Genomic DNA, 25,611 nt, shown 5'->3' with positions numbered 1-25,611 from the left:
CATGGCAACTTCATTCTGTCACACACTGTTTTTCCCCCAGATGCTTAAAAATGATTGAAAAGCCAAAATCACATATGCATATTCATTCATTCCATGTTTACTTTGATTAAGCAGTTTATCTACATTTATTATTTTTTGTCAATAAAGAACAGCATTATATATCAAAGACGATGAGGAAAAAGTCCATAAAATCTTTAAAGTTAATTAAAAGACTTTTTCCATTTCCAAAACTAGATTATAGAATTTGACTGATAAGAAAATTTAAAATACTTACATGAAATTTTTTGGCAAACCAATATCTTTTTTCGTGATCTTTGGTCGTTTTTTATGTTTTTTCTTTTTCTCTATGTTGCTGTTATTGCTCAATGATGGCAATGATTCAGCTCTTCTTCCTGTTACTTTAAAATTAAAGTAGCTTTAATAAGATGTATAAATATACAAACATTATATGAATCAATTTGATATGTAAAAAGTAAATATACCTAAATTCTATTTTTCAATATGGTTTCATAAAATATATACTTAAGAAATATTTTAAATATTAAAAATTATATATGAAAATATCTTTAAAATGTGAAATATAATAAAACAAAAGTGTAATTATATGAATACATAAAATAATGTCCTTTCATGAGTATTTTTTGGAAGACATCTAAAATTATAACTGAATATAATGAAATACAGTGGTGCCTCTTATAACGTATGCCTCAAATAACAGACACTGCGAACAACGGACTTTCTGTTCGGCAGTTACGTGAGATGAACAATGGACTTTCTTCGAACAAGTGCGAATGATGTTTCTACTCTTTTGCCATTGCCAATGACAATCTGCTTTTTTAGAATATATTAGTATTATTAAAATGTATTATTAGTATATCTGAAGTAGAAATGTAATGTAATATATGTTGATGATTCAAATAAACGAAATGTAATTGTGTAGAGGTGGAGGGACGAAAAGAGAGGGTGTGGAAAAACATACAGAGTGAGAGAGGCTCGAGGGAACCAGCTGGATGTAGTAGTGTTTAGTGATCTTAATAAAGAATTATTCGTATCATATTATCTGGTCAGTTGAGTCGTTTATAATGCATCATGGCTTCTAAAAAAAAAAAAAAAAAAGAAAGGTGATTTCAATTAAAACAAAGCAAGAAATCATCAGAAGGAGTGAAAGTGGGGTAAAACAGTGTCACCTTGTCAAAGAGTTTGGTCTCAGCAAGACCACCATCAACACCATTTCAAGCAAGAAAGACACCATCAAGTCAGCCAAGGTTGCCAAGGGAGTCTCCAAGATCTTCCATGTGAAGCGTAGGTCTTCACTCCATGACGAAATGGAAAAGCTGTTGAAGGTTTGGATCAATGACAGGCAGGTGAGAGGTGATATCTCTACCCAAGAAGTTATCTGTCAAAAAGCCAAACTCATCTACGAGTTGAAGAAAAACACTTCTGGAACAAGCAGCAGCAGTGGCAATGAAGAAGAGGAGTTTAAAGCCAACAGGGGGTGGTTTTTTAGGTTCAAAAAAAGGTGTGGAATTCATAGCGTCACCATGCATGGTGAAGCTGGCAATAATGACAAGGAAGAAGCAGAGAAGCTACCCAAATAATTGTAACATTGGTGTATGTGTCAAGATCTTGAAACTTCCTAACAATGTGATGTGTTCAATACTGTAGCTTTTTATGGTGCCATGTATATGTTTTTATTTAGGTTTAACACTTCAAGACTTTTGTGTAGTGTATATGGTATAGCAACATTAGAAGAGAAGACAACAGGTACAACAAATATCTTATCCATCCTCCACAGTTGCCTTATTTCTTGGGAGAACAAAGTGTACTTGATTTTTTTTAGTGTGGGCATGTTTTGTTATGATTGTTTGGAATGTCATTATATAAGCAATCTTACTGCATTTGTCAATGAAAGTGATGTCAAGTCTATTTTGATGAATTGTTTTATCTGCAATTATGGCTCTGTCATAGTATATTTTGTGTTTCATTTTCTAATACTGACTGTGGAATATATTTATAATATGGTAACTGGGTGTTAAATAATATGCTTTAGTGTGCAAGCTTTCAGTATTATATTTGCTATTTGATAATGCCTATGCAAATAGTCTGTTTGTGCTAAGAGCTTGCAACCAGAAGTTATACGTTGTATTGTTTCTGGCAGAATGTGACATTTTCTGCAAGAGTCATTTGTAAGTGATGTATCCTTTCAGGATATGTTTTCTGTAGTTTTTAGTGTTTATGACCTGATCTTGAATGGCAACCATAAACACCACAATCTCTCCAAACAGGCAGCCCTAGTCAGCCAACAGTTTGATGCAGTTTTGTCAACACAGCCCCGAGTCAGGTCATAGGCATGCTTGCCATGAAATGACTTTCCAATCTATGCTTGCTTAGTGGTTTCTATGTTATTTGTGTGTTCAGCTATGTCTAGATGCTCAGAGTGTAAGTTTAAAGGTGTGTTATTGCTGTATGCTAGAGTTATAGTTTTATGTTATCTTGATGTTTCTTGTTTTTTCTGGAAAAAGAAAAAACTCCCATAGTGTCAGAATGTATTTGTAGTACAAGTTAATTATATTAGTTATACCAAAGCCACTTTTTTTTATGAGGACAAGTTAGTCTTTCTATGGATGATTTTGGGGTGATACTAAGCATAAACAATAAGGGTTATTCTTGTTTTGCTTTGCTTGAGATTTGTGCATGTCCACTGTATAACTCCAAAAGAACAAGAGAGAATAGGAACAACATAGGCATTAATAGCTTTAATAGTATGTTTTGCATTTAGGTGTGTTCTTAGTACTGCATGTAATCTGTTCTGGTATTCAAGTGTTAATCTTTGTTTTATCTGTGCATGTTCTGTATGTTTGGCCTGTTGCAATCCTAAATACAGTTGCAAAATATATTTGTAACTCTCTCCCTCTTCTATGGATTCAATATCATCACTTCTGAGTACAAAGTTGCCTTCAGAACTTCTTTTTCAATGTGTAGTGTCTTGCATTTGTCTAGACTAGTGTTGTCCAACTGAAATTGTTTACTGGCCAAAACNAAACAGTGTCACCTTGTCAAAGAGTTTGGTCTCAGCAAGACCACCATCAACACCATTTCAAGCAAGAAAGACACCATCAAGTCAGCCAAGGTTGCCAAGGGAGTCTCCAAGATCTTCCATGTGAAGCGTAGGTCTTCACTCCATGACGAAATGGAAAAGCTGTTGAAGGTTTGGATCAATGACAGGCAGGTGAGAGGTGATATCTCTACCCAAGAAGTTATCTGTCAAAAAGCCAAACTCATCTACGAGTTGAAGAAAAACACTTCTGGAACAAGCAGCAGCAGTGGCAATGAAGAAGAGGAGTTTAAAGCCAACAGGGGGTGGTTTTTTAGGTTCAAAAAAAGGTGTGGAATTCATAGCGTCACCATGCATGGTGAAGCTGGCAATAATGACAAGGAAGAAGCAGAGAAGCTACCCAAATAATTGTAACATTGGTGTATGTGTCAAGATCTTGAAACTTCCTAACAATGTGATGTGTTCAATACTGTAGCTTTTTATGGTGCCATGTATATGTTTTTATTTAGGTTTAACACTTCAAGACTTTTGTGTAGTGTATATGGTATAGCAACATTAGAAGAGAAGACAACAGGTACAACAAATATCTTATCCATCCTCCACAGTTGCCTTATTTCTTGGGAGAACAAAGTGTACTTGATTTTTTTTAGTGTGGGCATGTTTTGTTATGATTGTTTGGAATGTCATTATATAAGCAATCTTACTGCATTTGTCAATGAAAGTGATGTCAAGTCTATTTTGATGAATTGTTTTATCTGCAATTATGGCTCTGTCATAGTATATTTTGTGTTTCATTTTCTAATACTGACTGTGGAATATATTTATAATATGGTAACTGGGTGTTAAATAATATGCTTTTGTGTGCAAGCTTTCAGTATTATATTTGCTATTTGATAATGCCTATGCAAATAGTCTGTTTGTGCTAAGAGCTTGCAACCAGAAGTTATACGTTGTATTGTTTCTGGCAGAATGTGACATTTTCTGCAAGAGTCATTTGTAAGTGATGTATCCTTTCAGGATATGTTTTCTGTAGTTTTTAGTGTTTATGACCTGATCTTGAATGGCAACCATAAACACCACAATCTCTCCAAACAGGCAGCCCTAGTCAGCCAACAGTTTGATGCAGTTTTGTCAACACAGCCCCGAGTCAGGTCATAGGCATGCTTGCCATGAAATGACTTTCCAATCTATGCTTGCTTAGTGGTTTCTATGTTATTTGTGTGTTCAGCTATGTCTAGATGCTCAGAGTGTAAGTTTAAAGGTGTGTTATTGCTGTATGCTAGAGTTATAGTTTTATGTTATCTTGATGTTTCTTGTTTTTTCTGGAAAAAGAAAAAACTCCCATAGTGTCAGAATGTATTTGTAGTACAAGTTAATTATATTAGTTATACCAAAGCCACTTTTTTTTATGAGGACAAGTTAGTCTTTCTATGGATGATTTTGGGGTGATACTAAGCATAAACAATAAGGGTTATTCTTGTTTTGCTTTGCTTGAGATTTGTGCATGTCCACTGTATAACTCCAAAAGAACAAGAGAGAATAGGAACAACATAGGCATTAATAGCTTTAATAGTATGTTTTGCATTTAGGTGTGTTCTTAGTACTGCATGTAATCTGTTCTGGTATTCAAGTGTTAATCTTTGTTTTATCTGTGCATGTTCTGTATGTTTGGCCTGTTGCAATCCTAAATACAGTTGCAAAATATATTTGTAACTCTCTCCCTCTTCTATGGATTCAATATCATCACTTCTGAGTACAAAGTTGCCTTCAGAACTTCTTTTTCAATGTGTAGTGTCTTGCATTTGTCTAGACTAGTGTTGTCCAACTGAAATTGTTTACTGGCCAAAACCAAAAAAAAAATACTGTCGGCAGCACATATTTATTTACAACAAAACATATACAATTATACAGTATTTTGTATGTATTTTAAAGTAAAACTTGTTTTTCAATTTTTTCACTTAATTTTTTAATATCAACAGGTATTTTTGATGTTGTATAACATAGTTGGTTTTGTAAGTTTTTATCAGTCAATCTATTATGACTTTTACATTTAGCAATCTTCAATTTTGAAAAAAAAAAAAAATTCACAAAGCTAGGTGATTCTCATTGCAACTGTAATGCTCATCAAGTTTTTTTAGGTTAGGGAATTTATCATTACAGATGTATTTTGTATAAAACTGAACTTTGTCATTGGCCTCAAACATATATTTCAATTCAGAAGATGACTGGAGATCAAGTCTATATGCAAATTTGTTGGAGCTTGTTCCACAACAATGTCAAATGGACATAAGAAAATATTAAATATATTCTCAAAAATTTTTAAATATGAAAATCTCTCTTGAAACTCTTAGTAAATTAGTAAATTAAAATTTTTAAATATGAAAATCTCTCTTGAAACTCTTAGTAATTTCTTGTGCATATTTAGAAAAATGTTTTTTGTCACTATTAAATTTATGTAATTTTGGAAAATGGATTGTAGTTTTTGATTTTAACTGACTTTCATAAAGTTTGAGTTTTTCTATATTTTGATAACAGTCTGTGATCAATTTGTTTCCACTTTAAAGCTATTTATTATGTTCACTTAATTTCATTGTGATATTTGTAAGGAAACATAAATCCAAAAGTCACTGTCCCTCATATAATTCAGGAACATTCTGGTCATTTTCATTCATACATTTTAAGCTTTGTTAAATAATATTTAATAACTGTTTTAATTAGTGATGCCACGAATAGTAATTTTGCTGAATACCAAATACCGAATATTCGGCTACGCTCTCAAGCTGAAGTGCCGAATATTCGGTGGCCAAATGTTTGGCAAAATATCTGTACATTTTGTGGGCGACAGGTTACGACCTGTCTCATTGCGGTGGGTGCGGTAGCAACACAGCGGGCGCATTTGTTTTATTTGCGAGTAGATCGTGTCATGACATGCATTATTTGTTCATTGTTACATCAAATTGTGTTAGTAATAGTCTTTATTACTAAAAGATATCACTGTTTGAATCACTTTATATGAAAACTGTTTGCCTAGATCGATCGAACGGCAGACCTTTACAAGTGGTGGTCATCAAACACAAAACAGTATCCAAGCCTGACAGAATTCGCTAAGATTTATCTATCGTCTCCCGGCAGTAGTGTATATAGTGAGAGGCTATTTTCAGAAGCAGATATAGTTTATGAGGAAAAGCACAATCATTTGATATCGACAAATGCTGAAAAAATTGTTTTCATTCATCACAACTTACCACTGATAGATTTTAAGTATTAAATGTAATAATTTATGATTAAAATAAATATGTTTTTGAGTAATATATGTGTTTTTTTTTTCATGATTTAGTATTCGGTATTTGACCAAATAGTATGCAATGTTCGGCCAAATACTGAATATTAAAAAAAGTAGCTGAATAGGCCAAATACTGAATAGTAGCCAAATATTCGTGGCATCTCTAGTTTTAATTTCTGAGTGTACGTGATAAGATGTTATACATCATATTAATGTATTTAACTATACATGTATAGATTTTTATTACAATGAAATATCACAAGAATAATTACCATTTTAAAAGGGCCGCTCAAAAACATTGAGTGGGCCATGTGTGGCCCGCAGGCTGGACATGGCAGGTCTAGACCAAACCCCATTTGTATATCACTTGAGTATGCATTGGGGATGAATTGGCTGCTGCCAAGTGTGTGGGACATTGTTGAATGCTTTTCTGTAATCAATGTATGCCATACGTATATTTCTGTGTTGCTTATGAACTTGCCATAGGACAGGGGTTGGCAGTTTGTCAAGTAAGAAGAGCCAAATTGTCATGGAAACAGGATAACAAAAGTACCAGAGAGCTGCATATATGTAATATACATATATATATTACATATATGCATATATGCAGCTCTCAATAGCCAAATTTGCCTAGTTATTAGGTGAATTTGGCTATTGGCCAAATAAATAATAATAATTTATACTGTTAATGTAAATAATAATTTATATTGTTAATTTAAATGTGTGAAATACAACACACAACAGGGGTGCCTCTAGTGGACATTTTTGGCATAATGTTACACAAACAGACGGACACATGTTCAATGGGTTATATATATATATATATAGATATGCTTCAAATGCTACCACTCATATGTGACTCATATTGATCAACGCAAGTGTGGTCATGTGTGGACAGGCTAAAGAGTGCTAGAGAGTATGCCATACAAGTCGAAGTTTGTTCGGCAGCTCTCTCTCATAAACTCATGTTATTAGGCTGCTTGAGATGAGGTGAAATTGTAGTTTATGTCCGAAGAGCTGCAAATGTGTATGCAAAGAGCTGCAAATGTGTATGCAAAGAGCTGCTCCTGCTGTAGGATGGCAGAGTCAACGAGTAGTTGTTCTTTGTAACTTTTGTGGTTTCTACAGCAGCCTTTTTTGTTGTTCTGTATGAATGTTGTATTCATCAATATAATTGTATATTTTATTTGCGACGCAAGAGGTAAGAATCTTCTGAAGTGTTTGAAGACATGTAAAACCTGGTACTCACATGTGGCAACGGATGACAGAAAGGAAAATGACGTCACTTTTGCCATCGAAGCTGATGAAATATGAAGTTGAAAATTTTCAACTTTTGCCATGGTAGAAAGCGGAACAGTAAAAATTAGACCAATAGGAAGGCCATTTGGCAATGTCATCATAAACATCACGTGGAAACTATGGCAGTCAGCATGGCTAAAAAGCTTTATTTATATACTAATACCCTTGTATATTTCATTTATACGCTATATTACTCTCCAATTTTAATATTAACATTGAATAGACATAATTACTGCATAAAGTATTTGAAATGGCGTAATCGTAATTCAGTTACGATAATATTTGATATTCCTAACTTTCAACAATTTAGAATATTTTTCCTATCCAAATTCTTCTTTTTTGAGCTTTTTGATTTGCTATAAGGTTGTAGGCAAACTTAGAAAGTTTAATTGATATAAGAAAGCAATTCCGGTGGGTGCCATTTTAGACTACTGGCATGTGTCTACCTTAGGCATCTTTCTATTAGGACCTACCTACTATAGTAGCTGTGTACATTTACAGCTGGCAGATGGCACTCATTTCAATTTTAGGGTACTTTCCGCATGTGAGTACACGCAACATGGAAAGACGACAGAACAGCAACTGTTTCTATCATCCATTTCCACATGTGAGTACCAGGTTTAATTGGTCTGTACTGTGCAAGGTCTTTGGTGTTATTGTTTTCATGTAGGTGATGACCTGCATGAGAAAATTTGACACATCTTGTAGATTGTTAATGATATGAATTAAACATTTAGCTAGTTCCTGGTGCAAGGATGTATTTTTCTACCAGAAATTGTGAATGTTGTCTACACCAGGTGGTGTCCTATTGTGCGCTTTTGGTATTGTGCCTTAATTTCAACACAATGCATATTAGGTGTGTCCTGTGTAGAAACAGAAAAAGTGCAATCTGGTAATATGTAAGTGTTCATAGCGTTGTGTTTTCCCTGCTAGTTTAGAAGTGTTGAATTTGGAAATGCATGGCCATTGTGTAGGGTCAGTGCCTATAAATTTTGTGAGTGCTTCCTGGAACAGAATTTCATCTGCATGATCAGCAGTATTACTACGAGTAAGTAAAGTTTTCTATTCTAGTGTGCTTTTTAAGGCCTAGTGTTGTAAAGTGTCTTTTATTTCAGCTCTAATATTTTTTTTGCACAGAATATTTCAATGTAAATTTGAATAAAAGCTCATGCAGTTTCTTGTTTTCAGCCTCGGGCAGCACAACAGCAACATCAGTGATGTTGTAAACATATCATCACTCCCAGGAATCTGACTGGTCAACATCTACATTTTACACAACCAGAAAAAAATTCCACTAAGTACCTCTTGACTTGATTTTCTAGAAATTTTGTGTGTGACAGACAAAAAATTTTTCTGGTTTTGGCTTTAAGTTTGTGTTTTCAATGGTATTTCTCTGTGTGATCCCAGTTTTACTCTGAAGATTAATTTTTTTTATAAGTAAATTAGCACACTTTATATAGATGTTATAATTCTTCTACAGTTAAGATAGTAAAAAGTTAGAATTTAATTTTTAATTAAATTCAAAATAAAGCTAGATATAAAAAACAATTTTTTACAATCCACAAATTATTTTTTGAATATATATAAAAATTTCTCAAATTTATTCAGCCATTACAAATCAAAGAACCAGAGAACAGCAATAAATCCTTATAATTTTATTTACAGACTGGCCTATTATGAAGTTCTGGTAATGAAGATAATTAAAATTAATTTTTAATGTTTATCTTTATTACCAAGTAATTTACATCATTTAATTTAAAAGATAAAAACAAAACTTTTCCTATAAATTAACATCAATAAACTAAATACAGTAAACCTCTGAATGGACTAATTGAGGAAAGGGGTGTCTGCTGTTGCTGAAAGTCCATTAAATCAAATGTGTTTTAAAAATATGTATTAATAATGAACTTGTATAAGTAATGAAATGCATTAAATTGTTGTCATAATGTAAAGTATGAATAAAATATTTTTATAATGTACATTGAACCACCACAACTCGAAACCTTTTATATATATGTATATACATATATATATATACAGGGTGGGCCAACGAAAACGAAACGGCAGAGTTATCGCGTTCGTCCAAGCAAATCGCTCGGACAGGTTGATTTTATTCTCAAGGGGGACATCTTCATCAATTAAGTTTTTGCGATTCTGAATTCTGGATGTTTTTACGATTCTGAAAGTTTTTGTTACTTTATTTGAAATAAATGTTTGTTAAGTTAATAAAAAATGAATGAGTTTTTAAAATTTTTTGTTGTCTGTTGTATTCAGAATCGCAAAAACTTTATTGCTGAAGATGTCCCCCTTGAGAATAAAATCAACCTGTCCGAGCGATTTGTTTGGATGAATGCGATATCTCTGCCGCTTCGTTTTCATTGGCCCACCCTGTATAATACATAGCCAAATGATTGCCTTAAATACTAACGTTATAAATCTGCCAATTTTAATAATTAATACAAAAGTAATTTGCTAGTAGAGGTAGATGTCATATAATAACAACATTTAATATTTTATTTAAATTAATTTATAAATATTAATTTAGATAAGAGATGGCACCTAACGTCTACCTACAGTAGCAAATTACTTAGTATTAAATATTAGAATTAGCAGATTTATAGCCAGAGTATTTAAGGCAATCATTTGGCTATGTATCAATGTACATTGAGTAATTTATATTTATTGCCTTATTGTTCCAANCATTTATTTTGTATATATATATAAATATATATATATATATATCTTATCTATATATTTATACATATGATTTATATTTTAAAATACATTATAAAAGCCAAATCTTTAAAATTAATTTTTAAGTTAGTTATGTTTAAATATACATACATGAAGCAGCAACACTTCTTTGTGAAGGCTGTAATGACTGATGTGCATGTTTTCTTTCTAAACAAAAAACAAAATTTATTTAATATGTACAATAATAATAAAATTTAACCAACCAATTAAAATTATTAATAAAACAGAAAAAATGTATAATAAAATTTTTTAGTTTTTTTGTGTCACAACTAAGTGCATTGATAGACTCTGGACATTTTGGCATCACTCTTTATTCTGTAGCATCTTGTGGGCCCACAAGATATTACAGAATAAAGAGTGAGGCCAAAATGCCCAATAAATAAAATGCCCAATGTCTATCAATGCAATTGTTTGTGACACAAAAAAATAAATAAAAAAAACACAGTTTCAAAATAGGCAATAAAAATTTTTTAGATTAGAATTTAACAATTTAATCACTTTTTAGACAATTTTTAAAAATTATTACTTAAAATTCAAAACTTTTAAATTCTCAAAATTCTTTTGATTAATTGGAACATTTTTTTATGTCAGCTTCAAAACTAATATATATATTCTGGTGTTTTTTGTTTGATGACTAAAAAAGTAATATCTGATTTTGATTTGTTTTTTAAGGTATTCATTTTTATGATAATTTTGATTTTCTTTTCCTTTTTTTAGGTTTATAGTAAAATACTGTTAATAATTTTATGTAAATTGTGCCCACGACGTGGTCTCTCTGTTATTTAACCAGCAGTTGTTCTAAATACTTGGAAGACTATCCGATTTTGTGAACAAGCGATTTAATTGTTGATTTATTATTTTCTAGGTAAGGTTTAACCTAGTTTGTTGGTTATCAATTTATTTTGTTATTTTTTTGAATAGTTCTCCCATGTAAATGTAAATTTAAGTTTAGAATGTATTTAATATTTTTGTTTGTTTGATTATTATTTTATTGATGTTGTTGTATATATTTGTCGGATGTGTTGTATAATTTTATATATTTGTTTTGTTTTTTATTCTTCTCCCCGCATCATGGTTTGTACCAGTATGCTTAGATAAATAAATAAATTAATTAATTAAATGTAAATATTCAATAGTAAAGTTTAAAATCTGAAAACACAAACCTTTAACCCAAACTTAATAATCTAAACCTCTTTAATTTCAGTTATTTTTCATTAACAAAATAATCTTATGGTTTTCAGTACATTCCTTAAGGCAGTAATCTTCAAAAGATGCAAATTTTTATAGTGGTAAAAAAAATTTCAAAAAATAATTTTAAAATGCTAATTGTTTCTCTGCTTTTTAATATACTTTTTATATAAATGAATACAGATTATAATCATCATTCTTTGTTTATATATATAAGAGTATATTTGATGCAATACTGGATTGCTGGTGGGCTATCAAAAATTGTGAACCTGCAACTAGCTCATAAAGCCTGCAAGCCACTGCTTAAAGAATTAAAAAATTATTTGATCTAAAGGTAGTTTAGAGACAAGATCCATTGCATCTTGCCTTTATATTAGCATACTATATAAATCATGTTTTTAAATGGAACTCAGTGAATTCATCTTCTTTGTCATTATTACTGAAAGCAACTGACAATTTTAAAAAGGAAAAACTTTTGATTATTATTTTGCATCATAATCATATAGAACAGTGTTTTTCAACCTGTGGGTTGCGACCCCCCTGGGGGTCGCAAAGCCTTACACGGGGGGGTCGCGGGTAAAAGAAAAAGACAAGTGTTTGTAGGTCCTACACTACATTAAAAAACTACAATTTCAGCGAGAAGGCTGTACCTGTTTATTATACAGTACAGTTGGTTTTTTGATTGACATTTAGGTCTGAATGATGGGTGTCGCCATGGAGGGGCCTGGGTGGGTACGGCCCACCCCAGAAAATGATAGCCGAAAAAGTGCTGAGCTGACTTGTAAAAGGAAGTAAGAAGTAGAAAAGTAGAAGTTGAAAACTCTCAACTCAAAAAAAAAAAAAAAAAAAGTCAACATCACTCGGAACCCAATGTTATTATGAAAAGGAAGTATCATACTATACGTGTCATAAGTTATTGTCGATTCTGCTTAAATTCTTATTTTAGTCAACAATAATTTCTCTCAACAGAAAGAAAATTAAATACATAATTTTTAAAATCACTGATATAGTTTTAATATGGCCTTGGGGGTCGCCAGAATTTTTTAACTTGTAAAGGGGTCGCGTATTCAAAAAGGTTGAAAAACACTGATATAGAATAACATATTATTTCATCTATTTTATAAAGATTATTGTTTATCATTTAAAAATTATTGATTATTTTATAGGGACATTGTACGACTTTGTTGTATTGCGATAGAAATGAGGAGGAGCCAGAAAGAAAGAAGCAATCCCTGAACCTGTTAAGCACGGAAGATGCAATCCTTGTATCTGACAGACTGGACAGGTGAACTTTGCATTTGCCACCAAAAAAGAGGTTATCCTTGTATGTGCCGGCCATGGAGGACCTGATCCTTGCACTTGCTGATATGGAGAGTTGCCAAGAATAAAGCAATTGCCTCAATTGCTTTATTCTTGTGTTTCTTTTGTTTTTCACACCTATTTTCCATTAGGTGTATGCAATGCTGTTTTCATTTTTGATCCCAGGCCTAAATTCTGTTAGGCATGTTCACAAGTCAGTTGCATCAGAGAGTATGGACACTGTCACTTTGACACCGCTGTACATCAAAAATAAAATCATGACTCCCATTTTTTACATTTAAATGGGCTCTCATTACATTTCTGGATTCCTCATCAGAATTAATGAAAAATGGCAAAATCAATTCTATAAGCCCACAGAAGGCATGTTAGCAACTGTGAAACATTGCATGACTGTCATCAATTTGTGTGATATTGCTTTGTTGCATGTGCTCATGCTAAGACCTTATATCTTGAAAACAAAGTCATGGACCCCCATTTTTATTACATTTTTTAATTCCTCATCTCAATTAATGAAAAATGGCAAAGTTTAATCAAAACTAATCAAACAGATTTTGAGAATGAATGCAATTCTGTAAGCCACATAGAAGAGGCTTTGCTAATGTTCTGACTTCATAAAATATTAATTTAAACTTAGAAAACATATCTTATATCAAAATATAATGCTGTTTAAATTATTCAGTTAATTATCATAAAACTTTAATTCTTCAAATAAATCACCATTTATTAATTTATTAGTTTTAATGAAAACATAACAAAAACACAACCTCTATTTAAATACTTAAATGAATGATATTTAAGATTACTATATAGTCTAAAAATTGGAATAAAAATATTATTCAAACATTTAAAAAATTAATAATTAATAAAAATGAAAAGAAAGTACTTTTAAACTAGTTGCAATGATTTATTCTACATATTTCATTTTGTCTACAGAAGAATTCATCATGCAATTCATATATTATTAATATTAATATACAATATTTATTCTAATAGTAAGCAACCTCTAATAAATAGCACGATTACAAGATGAAAATAGTTAGAAAGCACACTATTTATTAAAAATTAAGTATAGTATTAATTTTATAACAACTTAAATGCACAAAAATCAGCATAAACAAACAATTTTATACATATACTAAGAAGCTGTTGAAAAAATACACAAGTACTACAAGAATTAGTACACAATTTGTCATTTAACATTATTCAAACAGAATTATTAATTGTTCTTAATTATTAAATTGAAAATAATTTAAGTCACCTTGTTTCTGTTGCCATTGCCTTAGTTTTGTTGTAACAGTCTGTCTAAAAAATTCTGCTTCATTTTCATCCGCAAAATTCAGCCCTGTTAAACAATTCTACAAAATAATTTCAATTAATAAACAATCAAAATTCAAAATTCAATGCAAGAATAATTTACAATTTAATTAAAATTAAAGAGTAAATTGAAAAAGTGTTTTAAATGCAATTACATGATTTAATATCAGTTTTTTTCAACAATGATTAAATATGGAAAAATTTAAAATCAAATACTGCTTCTCTCACACAATTCCATCTGTAAGCAACTATAATGAAATGCTATGTGGCAAGAGACAAACAAGTTTCCTAAGATAAAACATTTTTCCAAGAATATTTGACAATAAGCAAGGTTAAGACATTAAAAATTATTGTTTTTTGCCTTATTACACATCAAACAGTAACATATTTGAATTTCCATGCAAAGCATATAATATTGAAAATCTTTTAAAAACAGATAATTCATAATATAAACACATGACAATAAAACATTACTTAACAAAAAATGTTCATGCGCAATAGCTAAATGTGTAAAAAATAAACATGACAATAAATCTGATTCTAGTATTTAAGATGTCCATCTGAATTCAATGTTGATAAGAGAACTTAAATCCCTGGATTTAAATTCAACAAAAAATGCAAGGTTTCTGATTAAATCCCAGAATTTCAATCCTATCATCAGCGTCATATTTAGATGAATATCTCAAATACTGAAATTAGATTCATAGTATATTAAGATTCATCGTAGCACTAAACGTTTAAAAATGAATTTTTTTAGATATTTAGGGCTACCATAGCAAATCATTTTTTTGTTAAAGTTGCATTTATATAGTCATGTATCATCTACATTAAATTTTTTTTAGTTGCTTGTCTTCTGTGTTATATTTTAAATTGTAAAGCACTATCTCCACTTTTAAAAGATTTCAAAGTCTATGAGTAACTGACAGTTCAAAGTCACTGACTATGGATGAAAGTTTGAATCTGGAATCTTAAGTTTAAAACTATTGTTTTTTGTTTGATTAACATTAAGATCTGATGATGAGGCAGACTTAGTCTCAAAAAATGTTTTATCTTATAAAATTTGTTTGGCTCGTAGTGTTTCATTACTGGTGAAAAAATTAAACAGCAAAGAAAACAAGCTTAATTTTTCTTTCATATTCCATGTTTAAAAATGACAAAATACATAACAGTTTCAGTGAAATTGATTTTAAGTTATCAGTTTAGTTTTGATTTTAGTATTTTATTACTTTTTCTTATTCAGCTTAATTTGATATACAGGTAGCCCTCAGTTTACGCTGGTTCAATTTACGCCAATTCACAATAACGCCGCTGCGCAATTCGCCGTTTCAAGGTGTAATTCCCTGATTTTCCCTATGCTAGACTGATTTTCATTTCAGTGTTGACGTATTTACCGAGCTGCGACATTGTACATTCATTAAAACAAAGATTTTTATTGAATATATTTATTTTTTCTTAATATTTTGGGTATGTATACATTTGCATTAAATTAATAGTAAAATACTAAATGTTTAGGTACCCACGAGTCAAGATATTAAACTTAATAGTCCAATAAATGGCGTCCAAATCCATAGCGCCAATGAATGTATCCCGTATCATTTCATTCAGGAAAACATCTTACAATGCAATAGCACTTCTGGCGCTCACAAATTATCGTTAGTGAGACAAATCTACTTCTCGTTGGCCAGATGATATTTATCTCTTCTTAGCCACCTTGAATTTTCCCGCTCAAACTGACCTTATATATGCGCTACGACGACCGGTGGTCGACCAATCAGTGTCTTCGCTCGTCTATAGCTCTACGTCGAGTTAACATATCCTTTCAACTAAGGAAAGTTTGACGGATGAAGTTTGTGAGTTAGACAACATTGGGAGCGAAGTGCAAATGTAAAAGGAGCATCATATTCGACCATATTCCGAAATTCTTAATGAAAGAAATCAAAAATGTAAACAAAGAGGGATACTTTTTCTGAAAAATGTAAGAAATTCGAAACTAAAATTTTTAAATAAAAACATTTTATTTTATTTTATGATAAAATACATTTTAAAAATTAAAAATTTATATATTTTGTATTATATTGTATTAATAAACAAAATTATTAGCTTATTTTTCACTTATGTAGAATCTAACCCTATACCTCACTGTAAATATGGGTTAGTTTTACGCCGACTCGATTTGCGCCAGCTTTTGTAGGAACAGAACTGCGGCGTAAACCGAGGGCTACCTGTACATTGTTGATATTTCATTGTCTCTAACATAGTAAAAAGAAGCATTTTCAGCAATTACTGGAGTAGGTACCAGGTATTATAACATCCCTGAACACTTAATTCACGCTCATTTTAGTTCAGTTCTTGGTGAACCACCAGCAAATTCTGACCCAGCACCACTGATCAACAAGCAGGCTCCAGTTTAGTGACAATGACCCCTGGACCCTCTCTTCATGCTGGAAAAAGTTGCAGACTGTCTTCACCGTGGCAAAAACACTGCTCCAGGCCCAGATGGCATGAGGTATAGCCATTGGCAGCGTCCGGAGCCCGGTGGCCACATCCTCATGGGCGTCTTTAATGTGGTCAAATGCATGGCACACATTCCCATGCCTGGCAGATGACCACCACCATCTTGGCCCACAAAAAAGGTTCTCTAGACAAAATCCACAATTGGCATCCAATTTCACTATCCTGCACTATGAGGCAACTTTATACAGCTTGCCTGGCAAACAGGCTGCTGAAATGGTGCAAGACTTATAGCTGCTTATCACCCTTGCAGAAAGAATTTGTGCACTACGAAGGGTGTCAGGATCATAACTGTATCTTACAATCATTCAGGACACCTGTCGTCATAGGAGAACCATATTGTGCAGCTTGACCTTTGTAATGCCTTTGGGGCCATCCCACATGAAATACTGTGGAAGGGCCTCAAATGGATAGGGCTTCATCCTAACTCTGTGAAAGCCATTAGCACACTTTACACTGGTGGCTCTACATGCATCAGGACTAACTCTGGCTAACTCAAGTCCATCCCCATTCTTTCAGGTGTCTGTCAAGGGTGCCCAATTAGTCCAATCATCTTCAATATTGAATTGGAGGTAGGTATTAGGGTGACATCAAAGCTGGACACTGGATACGACATATATAGCAACAAATTTAACATCCCAGCATAAGCTGACGATGTCACCCTCATCAGTGAAACTCAACAAAGACTAACGGAACAACTTCAACAAATTGCGGCTTGGGCAGAGTGGGCAGGTGTCTGGTTCAAGAAATGTGCCTCCCTATCTATCAACGGTAAGGCACACACTACCAGCAAGACACGCTACAGTTGTAAGGAACAAAGTACGAGTGTTATTTTTAGTTATTTTTATTTTGCTTTTTATTCCATTTTGTTTGTGGCTTAGTTTTGTTAGGATGAAGGTTTCCTCACCATTCACCTTAGAAACTTAAAGTTAGAAGAAAAAGAACCAACTCAACGACAAAAAAAAAAAAAAAAAAAGCGCCATAGAAAAAACTCGCACACACTTGCGCTCCTGAGTGGAAAAAGTAAGTCTGCACTGAGAAAGAAGGGAGGGGAGACCCCACAAGCACAACTTAGGAACTTGCTAAACCTTATAGAATAAAACATCCTGAAAAATTGTAAAAAAGAATAATGTAAAAGGCTAGCGAGAATTGTCGGGAAATAGGCTGCCAGGCAGGAAGGAAATGTTTACTGATAGTGATAAGTATGTAAATGAGGGGAGTGATCTCAATCAGAATTGTGACATCACCTCATAGTATAAAGTCCGAATCTCAAGTGAAGATGACTGAGGTGAGCTTCTGTTAGCAACAAGCGTGGTGAGCTTCGTAGCAGCAAACGACAAGAGGTGTCCGATAGCAATAAAGTGGTTCCAAGGCGATTTGAAGTTATTCGATTTGTGGATCAAAGATTAGAAAGTCTTGAGAATTGAGGTAAAAGGTTCCTAGTATATTGAAGTGACAATTAGGATCTTAATTCATAAGAACTGTTGTACATAAGTTAAGTCTTTGAACTTTTTGTCGAGTTCCAAGGAGGTATAGATAGCAAATAGAGTGATTTGAGTTTTTGTCAGGTTGATTCTTAATGATTTTTCTTTGAAAAATTTGTTGTTGATTGTTACTAAATTTTGTATGCCCAGACTTCATGATAACAAATGAAGAGACGAAGTCAGCTACCATCATCAACATGGCAACCCCTTATGAAAACAGGGAAGATGCATTTTCCAAAGTTAGAGACAAAAAGGTTAATTATTAAATATAAAATAGAACAATACTTAAAATATTTGTTTTCGTAAAATTCCAAATTTAAAAATCCTCCTAAATGAATTTTCACCAAAAACAAGTTAATGGACCAACAGATCTGAAACAGAACTGTAAAGCAGCTTGAACACATTTGTCAAATCTTCAAATTACTGCTGGAAAGGAAAAGGTTGGTGTAGGATTCTGTTTGATTATTTTCCAGTTGATATTCTCTCTCATAACAACAGTGTTGAACAAGAGACTGGCTTTAAAACTATAAAAGTTTCAACTGTTGCAATAGATACATCATGTGACAAGCAAGCATGACTTATATTTTGTGTTGATATGTTGAACTGGCTTGAAGAGGAAAATTCCTTTTTTCAACCAATGGTGCATGGTAGGTCTATAAAATAGCTGGCATGATCCTAACCTAATCACTGCATTTCGGCATCTGGAGCTTCAAAGTCAATGCCCAATAGAGAATTATGAACTTCCTGCCATTGTTCAAGAAGTTCTTGTTGACTAATGATAGGAAATTCATAATTCTATGTACTGACAAAACTTGAAGTGTTATGCACATTACTGCATATTTCAAAACAAATTTCAAATCTGTACCTACAATAATATCATCAGAATGAAGTGTCAAACTTGTTTACTGCATTAAGAAACAACCACTATTTGGAAGGTTGTTTCATAATGCAGTTGACAGATTGTAAATGATAGTGTAATTTTTTGATATTGATTTGTATGCAATATCTTCTTATTCTAGAATAACATTCAAGTTTAAACTCTGGCAGATGTGTTCCAAATAAGAAAATTGTTCAAACAGGAGTTTGAAAGCATTTAGTTTTGTGATTTTGCTTTTTTAAAAACTCTAGTTCAGGAAGAAAACTAATATGAAATTGGTCATTTTATTGAATTAGATTACTTAATTAATAAACTGCAGACAGTTATTGTTGCAGTTTAGAAAAATATAAAAATCTGATTATAAGCAAAAATTAAGAAAATTTGTTATACAGTGGGACCTCACTTAATAAACATAATTCATTCCAGAATTTTACTTGCAATGCAAAATACTTGTTAAGCAAAACTGTTTCTCTCATATAAATTAATGTAAAATACAATAGTGTGTTCCATGCTGAAAAAAATAATCAAATATTTTATATATAATGTTTATTCAAAGAAAATTATACAATATACATTGTTAAAAAGCATGAATCATCATTATCTTTTCTTCTAGCATGGAATGAACCAACCTGAAATAAGAATTCAATTTACAAAGAAAGAAAGAAAAGAAAAAAAAATCACAAATAATATGTCTGATAAAGATGCAAAAGGATATGTGAAATTATTGGGCTATGTAAAGGATATAATTAAATATTAGAAATTAATTAATTTGACTAGAAGTAGACTGTTATGCTGTCATCTTGTATTAAATTTAATAATTATAAATAATTAATTTTTAATTTAGACATTTCTAAAATTTAATTTGGAATTGGTCATTAAATTTAGTACAAGATGGCAGCATAACTGCCGACCTCTAGTGAAATTAATTAGTTTCTAATATTTAATTATATCCTTTACATAGCCTAAGAGTTTGGCATATTGTTTAGTGTGTTTATTATATAATGGGCTATGGTTGTTGATGTTTATACATATGTGTGAACCCAAGTTTGGAAAAATGTGTGAGCATGAGCGACACTAAGATGCTTGCAGAACGAGTACTAAACACAGACTGATGGAGCATGCACACAATCCAGGACTTCCCCTCTCCTTGTAACTTGTTATGCAAAACATTACTTGTTAAGTGAGTCATTTTTTTACAATTTGTTTTGCTTGTTATGCAAAATATTTGTTATGCGAGGTACTTGTTAAGCAAAGTTCCACTGTATACATTTTAAAAGGAATATTGTTGCATTTGGAGACAGTGCAGAATGAAAATTCCAAATTAGTCTTAACTATATAATATAATTATTTTAAAAAACTTATTTACTTAAATTAATATAGTTTTAAAAGTTTACATCAACAATTACTGCTAAGATTACAATTAAAGAAAAAACTTGTTAATAATAAATGAGCTGCTCACTTGCCAAATTGATTAACTCCACAAGACAAAAAGTATAAAAATTGAGAATATAAATTATTTTTAAAAATTCCTTTTAAACTTTAAATTTAAATGAACATTGCAGAATGTATTATTATATACTGTTATATTGTTATATTAAAGCTATGCTTTAATATAACAATATAAAATTAGTTATGTGAAAAATTTGAAAATAATAATGATTATATTAAGGATTTACAAATAGAGTTAATCAATTTGGCCTGTGAATGCTCAAATATAGGTAAAAATTAAAATCTTACATCTGCTTCAAATGTATGAAAGAATGACTTTGGTGTTTTATATTCAAACTGATCATACAGTTCTTGATCCCACACAACTTCTTGTTTCTGTAAAAAAGTTAAATTTAAAAGTTGCTATAAGAACAGATAAATAATAATTTAAAAAATAATGAAAACATTATATATATACACATAAATCACAAATTTTTCTTGAAAATATATACAGTCGACTGATATTAGCTTCATCAACTAATTCAGCATTTGAACACTAAATTCAAAATTTGCCTTCAAGTTTATACAATGCTTTGAAGTTCAAACTTTATGATGTATAATGAAAAAATGTGCTCAAAGCATAAACAAAATCTGTTATGTGCCCAAGTCATCTCTCACTCTCATATTACATTCATATCTTTTCATTGATTTTTTTCACTGTTTTTTTGGTGTTTAGCTATATGTATATGTATATATATATATATACTTTGTGCATTATTCATTAATTTTTAGCAATTTCTTCTTGAATTTTTTCTTCAACAACTGCTTTTGGGCATTCCATACATTTTTGTATCTTTTAGTTCAAAAATAGAACTTTTGAAACCACTTTTGACATGTTCAAAGTTTAGCAGCATCTTTCCCATACACCCTGCAGTTTTTGTTTTTTTACTGTTTGTATAGCATTGTATCCTTCCAAACAAAAAGCATAATATTCCCAATATGCTTTTTATCTGAAGATATTTTTCTATTTTATTCAAACAAAATGTGAAGTAAAAAGTTTAAAATAATCTTCTGAACTAAGAATATGATCTCACATTAACAATAAATATGTTAAATTTCACAACTTTTATAATTGAATCACACATCTATGTCAGATAACTTTAGCTGTTAAAAATATGCAAACATTTGTTCATTCCAACATAACTTTTACTTATTAACCATGACATCCAAGAAGTATGTGGAAGCAATAAAGGCTAAAAGGAAGGTTGTAGTTTTAATCATCAAGGTGAAAAAACTTATCAGAAAGCATAAAAGTGGTACATGTGTGGCAGATCTGGTGGTAATGTTTAAGATGCCACAGTCAATGTGCAACCAGTAAATGAAATTTTCATTATATTATAAAATTTTGTGTATTTTACTTATTATTGACAAGACTGTCTTGTTTATAAAATCGTACCACCTAATGTTCTTACCAGCATAGAGGTATGAAGGAGTACATGTCGAGAGTTGATATTTGGCAAAGATTATTAGGTGCCCAAATCATTTATGCATAAAAAATCCAGACTCGTAGGGAGTCGGAGGACCGAGAATCGAGTCAAAATAAAATATGTGGTGACCTTCTTGTATAATCAGGCAAAACAGTCACCTCACCCCACCAAAGTCGGGTAGGAGAGAGTACCACCCACAGACATTATAAGTGAACTCTGACCTTAGGACTGAACATGTAGTTTCTTCTATGTTAAATAAAATTTGTAATCTAATTTTGTAAATTTGGGAGTGCTTCAAATATAACGTTAAAATGGTTTTATGACGTTAAATGACGTTAAAATGACATTAAAATGGTTTTATGTTGTTACAAATGGGATTTTTTTTAACATTATCTAGTATAGTAAAATCGTAGGACCGATAAAAATTTGACGTTATATTAGGATTGACATTACATTCGATGACATTATAATCAGGTTAAACTGTATATTATTTGTGCAAAATAAAAAAATAATTTCAGATGATACAATAGCCACAATTATTTTTTTCAAAAATGGGAACTTTTCGTTATGCATTGACAAAAATTCAACCCTGGCTGACATGCAATGGAGAGAAATTTTGAAATTAGATAGGTTAATTTCATCGAAGATGCATCGTGGACGATCTCGTGGTCATGGCTGGCAAAGTTTGAACAATTGCACCCAAAAGCAGAGATATCAAAGAAGATAGGAGAATGAGACCTGCCTTGAGCATCAAAGTGATTCCGTCTCCAAGACATAGTCTTGTCCCAAATACGGTTTTGCCGTTTTACTTGTTTTCATATTTTAATTTATTCCTTGGGACATTTAACTGTTATTTTTACATTAAATAAATGATCAACAACCATGAGGCAGATAATAGTGAGGGCTTCTCAGACAATTGATGAGCACAAATGCTTTGGAATCAAAGTGAAAACAATTTAATAAACACAAAATTTTACTACATAAGTATGGAAACAAAATTATAATATAATTATACCAAGTGCTAGAAGCAACATTTGTAATAATTTTGTTATTTTTACCTTAAATTATGTGTATTTGGTGTTTTAGATTTACCAAAAGTGGTATTGTTTAGGGTTTGAATTAATTCACTTTCCATTATTTCTAACAGGAAAACATTTATTCAGACTTCTAACAATTCAGAGTTCAAACAGCCTCCTGGAATGAATGAAATCTGAAGTATGTGGCACCACTGTAGTAATAAAATTTTGCAATATGCAAATAAAATTTTGAAAGAAAAGTATAATTTGTATATATAATGAATAATAAATGTATGTACCTGAAGACAATAAAAAATTTATAACTTTTTTTCACATTATTATTATTATTATGATCCATTATTACATTTATAAAATTTGACTTATTTCAAATACAATTTTAGAAAACAAATACAAAAGCAATACTAAAATAGATTACAATTCATAGAAAACAGTTGAACATAAGATTGAAATCAAAACATTAATAAAAGAATACAAAGAAAATGTGTGTTATAAAGATATCTTCTAACTCAATTAACGGTACTAATGACAACCATTACAGAACTTTTAAATCTGGTAACAAAACATTTAATAAAATATTCAATGAACGCTTCTTACTTCTCAAACAACTTGATAGATTCAAGAAAAGCCTTCAGTGAATAAAATTTGCAAAACTTTTGTAGGTTTTTTGAAAAATAAATAGAAATTTGATTTAAGATCAAGACCAACAATTGCAATAAAAACATCTTTCTAGTCCAGTCTGTAAATTTGCAGTTAAACAACAGATCAAATTTGAGGGCATGTCAATTTCCATCCTAATTCCTTAACAAAATTAATACAAATTCATTCATTCAAAATCTATATCTTTGTCTCAAGCTGAATTATTTACATTTGTAAAAAATATAATTTTTATGATAAGTAATAGAAGAAATGTTAATAAGTATTTTAATTAAACAGCATATCAATTTTAATATATCAACTTCTTGTTTCTGTAAAAAAGTTAAATTTAAAAGTTGCTATAAGAACAGATAAATAATAATTTAAAAAATAATGAAAACATTATATATATACACATAAATCACAAATTTTTCTTGAAAATATATACAGTCGACTGATATTAGCTTCATCAACTAATTCAGCATTTGAACACTAAATTCAAAATTTGCCTTCAAGTTTATACAATGCTTTGAAGTTCAAACTTTATGATGTATAATGAAAAAATGTGCTCAAAGCATAAACAAAATCTGTTATGTGCCCAAGTCATNTTATTATTTTAAAAAATTTTTGTTAGGCTTAACATCGATGAAAATTCAACGCAAAATAGGTTAATAGCGATATACTAATATACTAATTACATGGGATATAATAATATACTACACTAATAATGGATTTTTTCATACTTTTCGGTTATCCGACTTTTCAATTATCCGACCAACCCCAGTCCCCAATTAGGGCGGATAATCGAGGTTCTACTGTATATTATAGAGACTAAGATCTAAAAACCTTAGCAACTTTTTCAAAATTAAATTCAATTCAAAAATTCAATAATGTTAATTAATAAAAGTGTTACTTTCTAATACTATATAGTATACTATTAATAACACAGGCATTCATTTTTTCAATTGTATCATGTTTTTCAAGTTTTGGTGGTGAACTCCTATGTATTTTTGTGTGCTGAATTCAAAAATGACCTTAGTTTTTCTCCATCACACTGGAATTTTTTCTAATCGCAATGTGTCAAAAGTGTCATATATCGAAAAAAATCAAAAATATAAGACATACTGCCAGATTTAAATACGTCAGAAATGCTGGCACCTGTCAGTTTACAATGAAAACAAGTCATTCACATCATAAACCGGCAGATAGCAGTACTTTCGTCCTTTACTATTCATCGATTCGTCGAAATGAAACCTTAAAGTTGTCCTGCTTCACAAAGGAAACAGGTATCCATCAATACCCACAGGGCATTCTGTATACTTAAAAGAACAGTACGGCAATTTACAATTTGTTCCCCAGAAAATTAAGTACGACAATCATAAGTGGATCATGTGTGGTGGTCTCAAAGTAATATCGATGATCCTTGGACAGCAAGGTGGATACACAAAGTTTCCTTGTTTTTTATGTGAGTGGGATAGCAGAGACAAAAAAAAACATTGGAAATAGAAAGAACGGCCACGACGACTTTCATTGGAACCTGGAGTAAAAAATGTGCTCCAAAAACCACTCATCGAGTCAACGAAAGTTCTTCCACCCCTAAACATCAAATTAGGCTTGATGAAGCAATTTGTGAAAACCTTACCAAAAGATGGTAAATGTTTCCAGTACATTTGTAGCAAATTTCCAGCCTTGTCAACCACAAAACTAAAAGAGGGTATCTTTACTGGTCTGGACATTAGAAAACTTTGCAAAGATGGAAATTTTGAAAAAGAAATGAAAGTTGCTGAAAAAGAAGCCTGGGTCGCCTTTAAAGACATAGTAACCAATTTTCTGGGCAACAAGAAGGATCCTAATTTCAAGTCTATCATTGAGACAATGCTGCAGAAGTACCAAAATTTAGGCTGTTCCATGAGTTTGAAGGTTCATTTCTTACATGCACAT

At 31.3% G+C, this 25,611-nt stretch overlaps 1 long non-coding RNA gene across 1 annotated transcript; it reads right to left on the bottom strand.

Moving 5' to 3' along the window:
- Positions 1 to 328: 328 nt before the first annotated feature.
- On the bottom strand, positions 329 to 20,928 carry LOC111621331. The gene is made up of 4 exons (XR_002756052.1): positions 20,823 to 20,928; positions 14,158 to 14,254; positions 10,482 to 10,538; positions 329 to 398 (listed from the first exon to the last, which is right to left on the bottom strand). It is a non-coding gene; the product is annotated as an uncharacterized LOC111621331 (long non-coding RNA).
- Between the last annotated feature and the right edge of the window lie 4,683 nt (positions 20,929 to 25,611).

This window comes from Centruroides sculpturatus, unplaced genomic scaffold, assembly GCF_000671375.1.
Source record: "Centruroides sculpturatus isolate CEXI.00-Female unplaced genomic scaffold, Cexi_2.0 scaffold98, whole genome shotgun sequence".
Classification (NCBI taxonomy): Eukaryota; Metazoa; Arthropoda; class Arachnida; order Scorpiones; family Buthidae; genus Centruroides; species Centruroides sculpturatus.
This window is presented reverse-complemented; position numbering and strand designations above follow the sequence as displayed.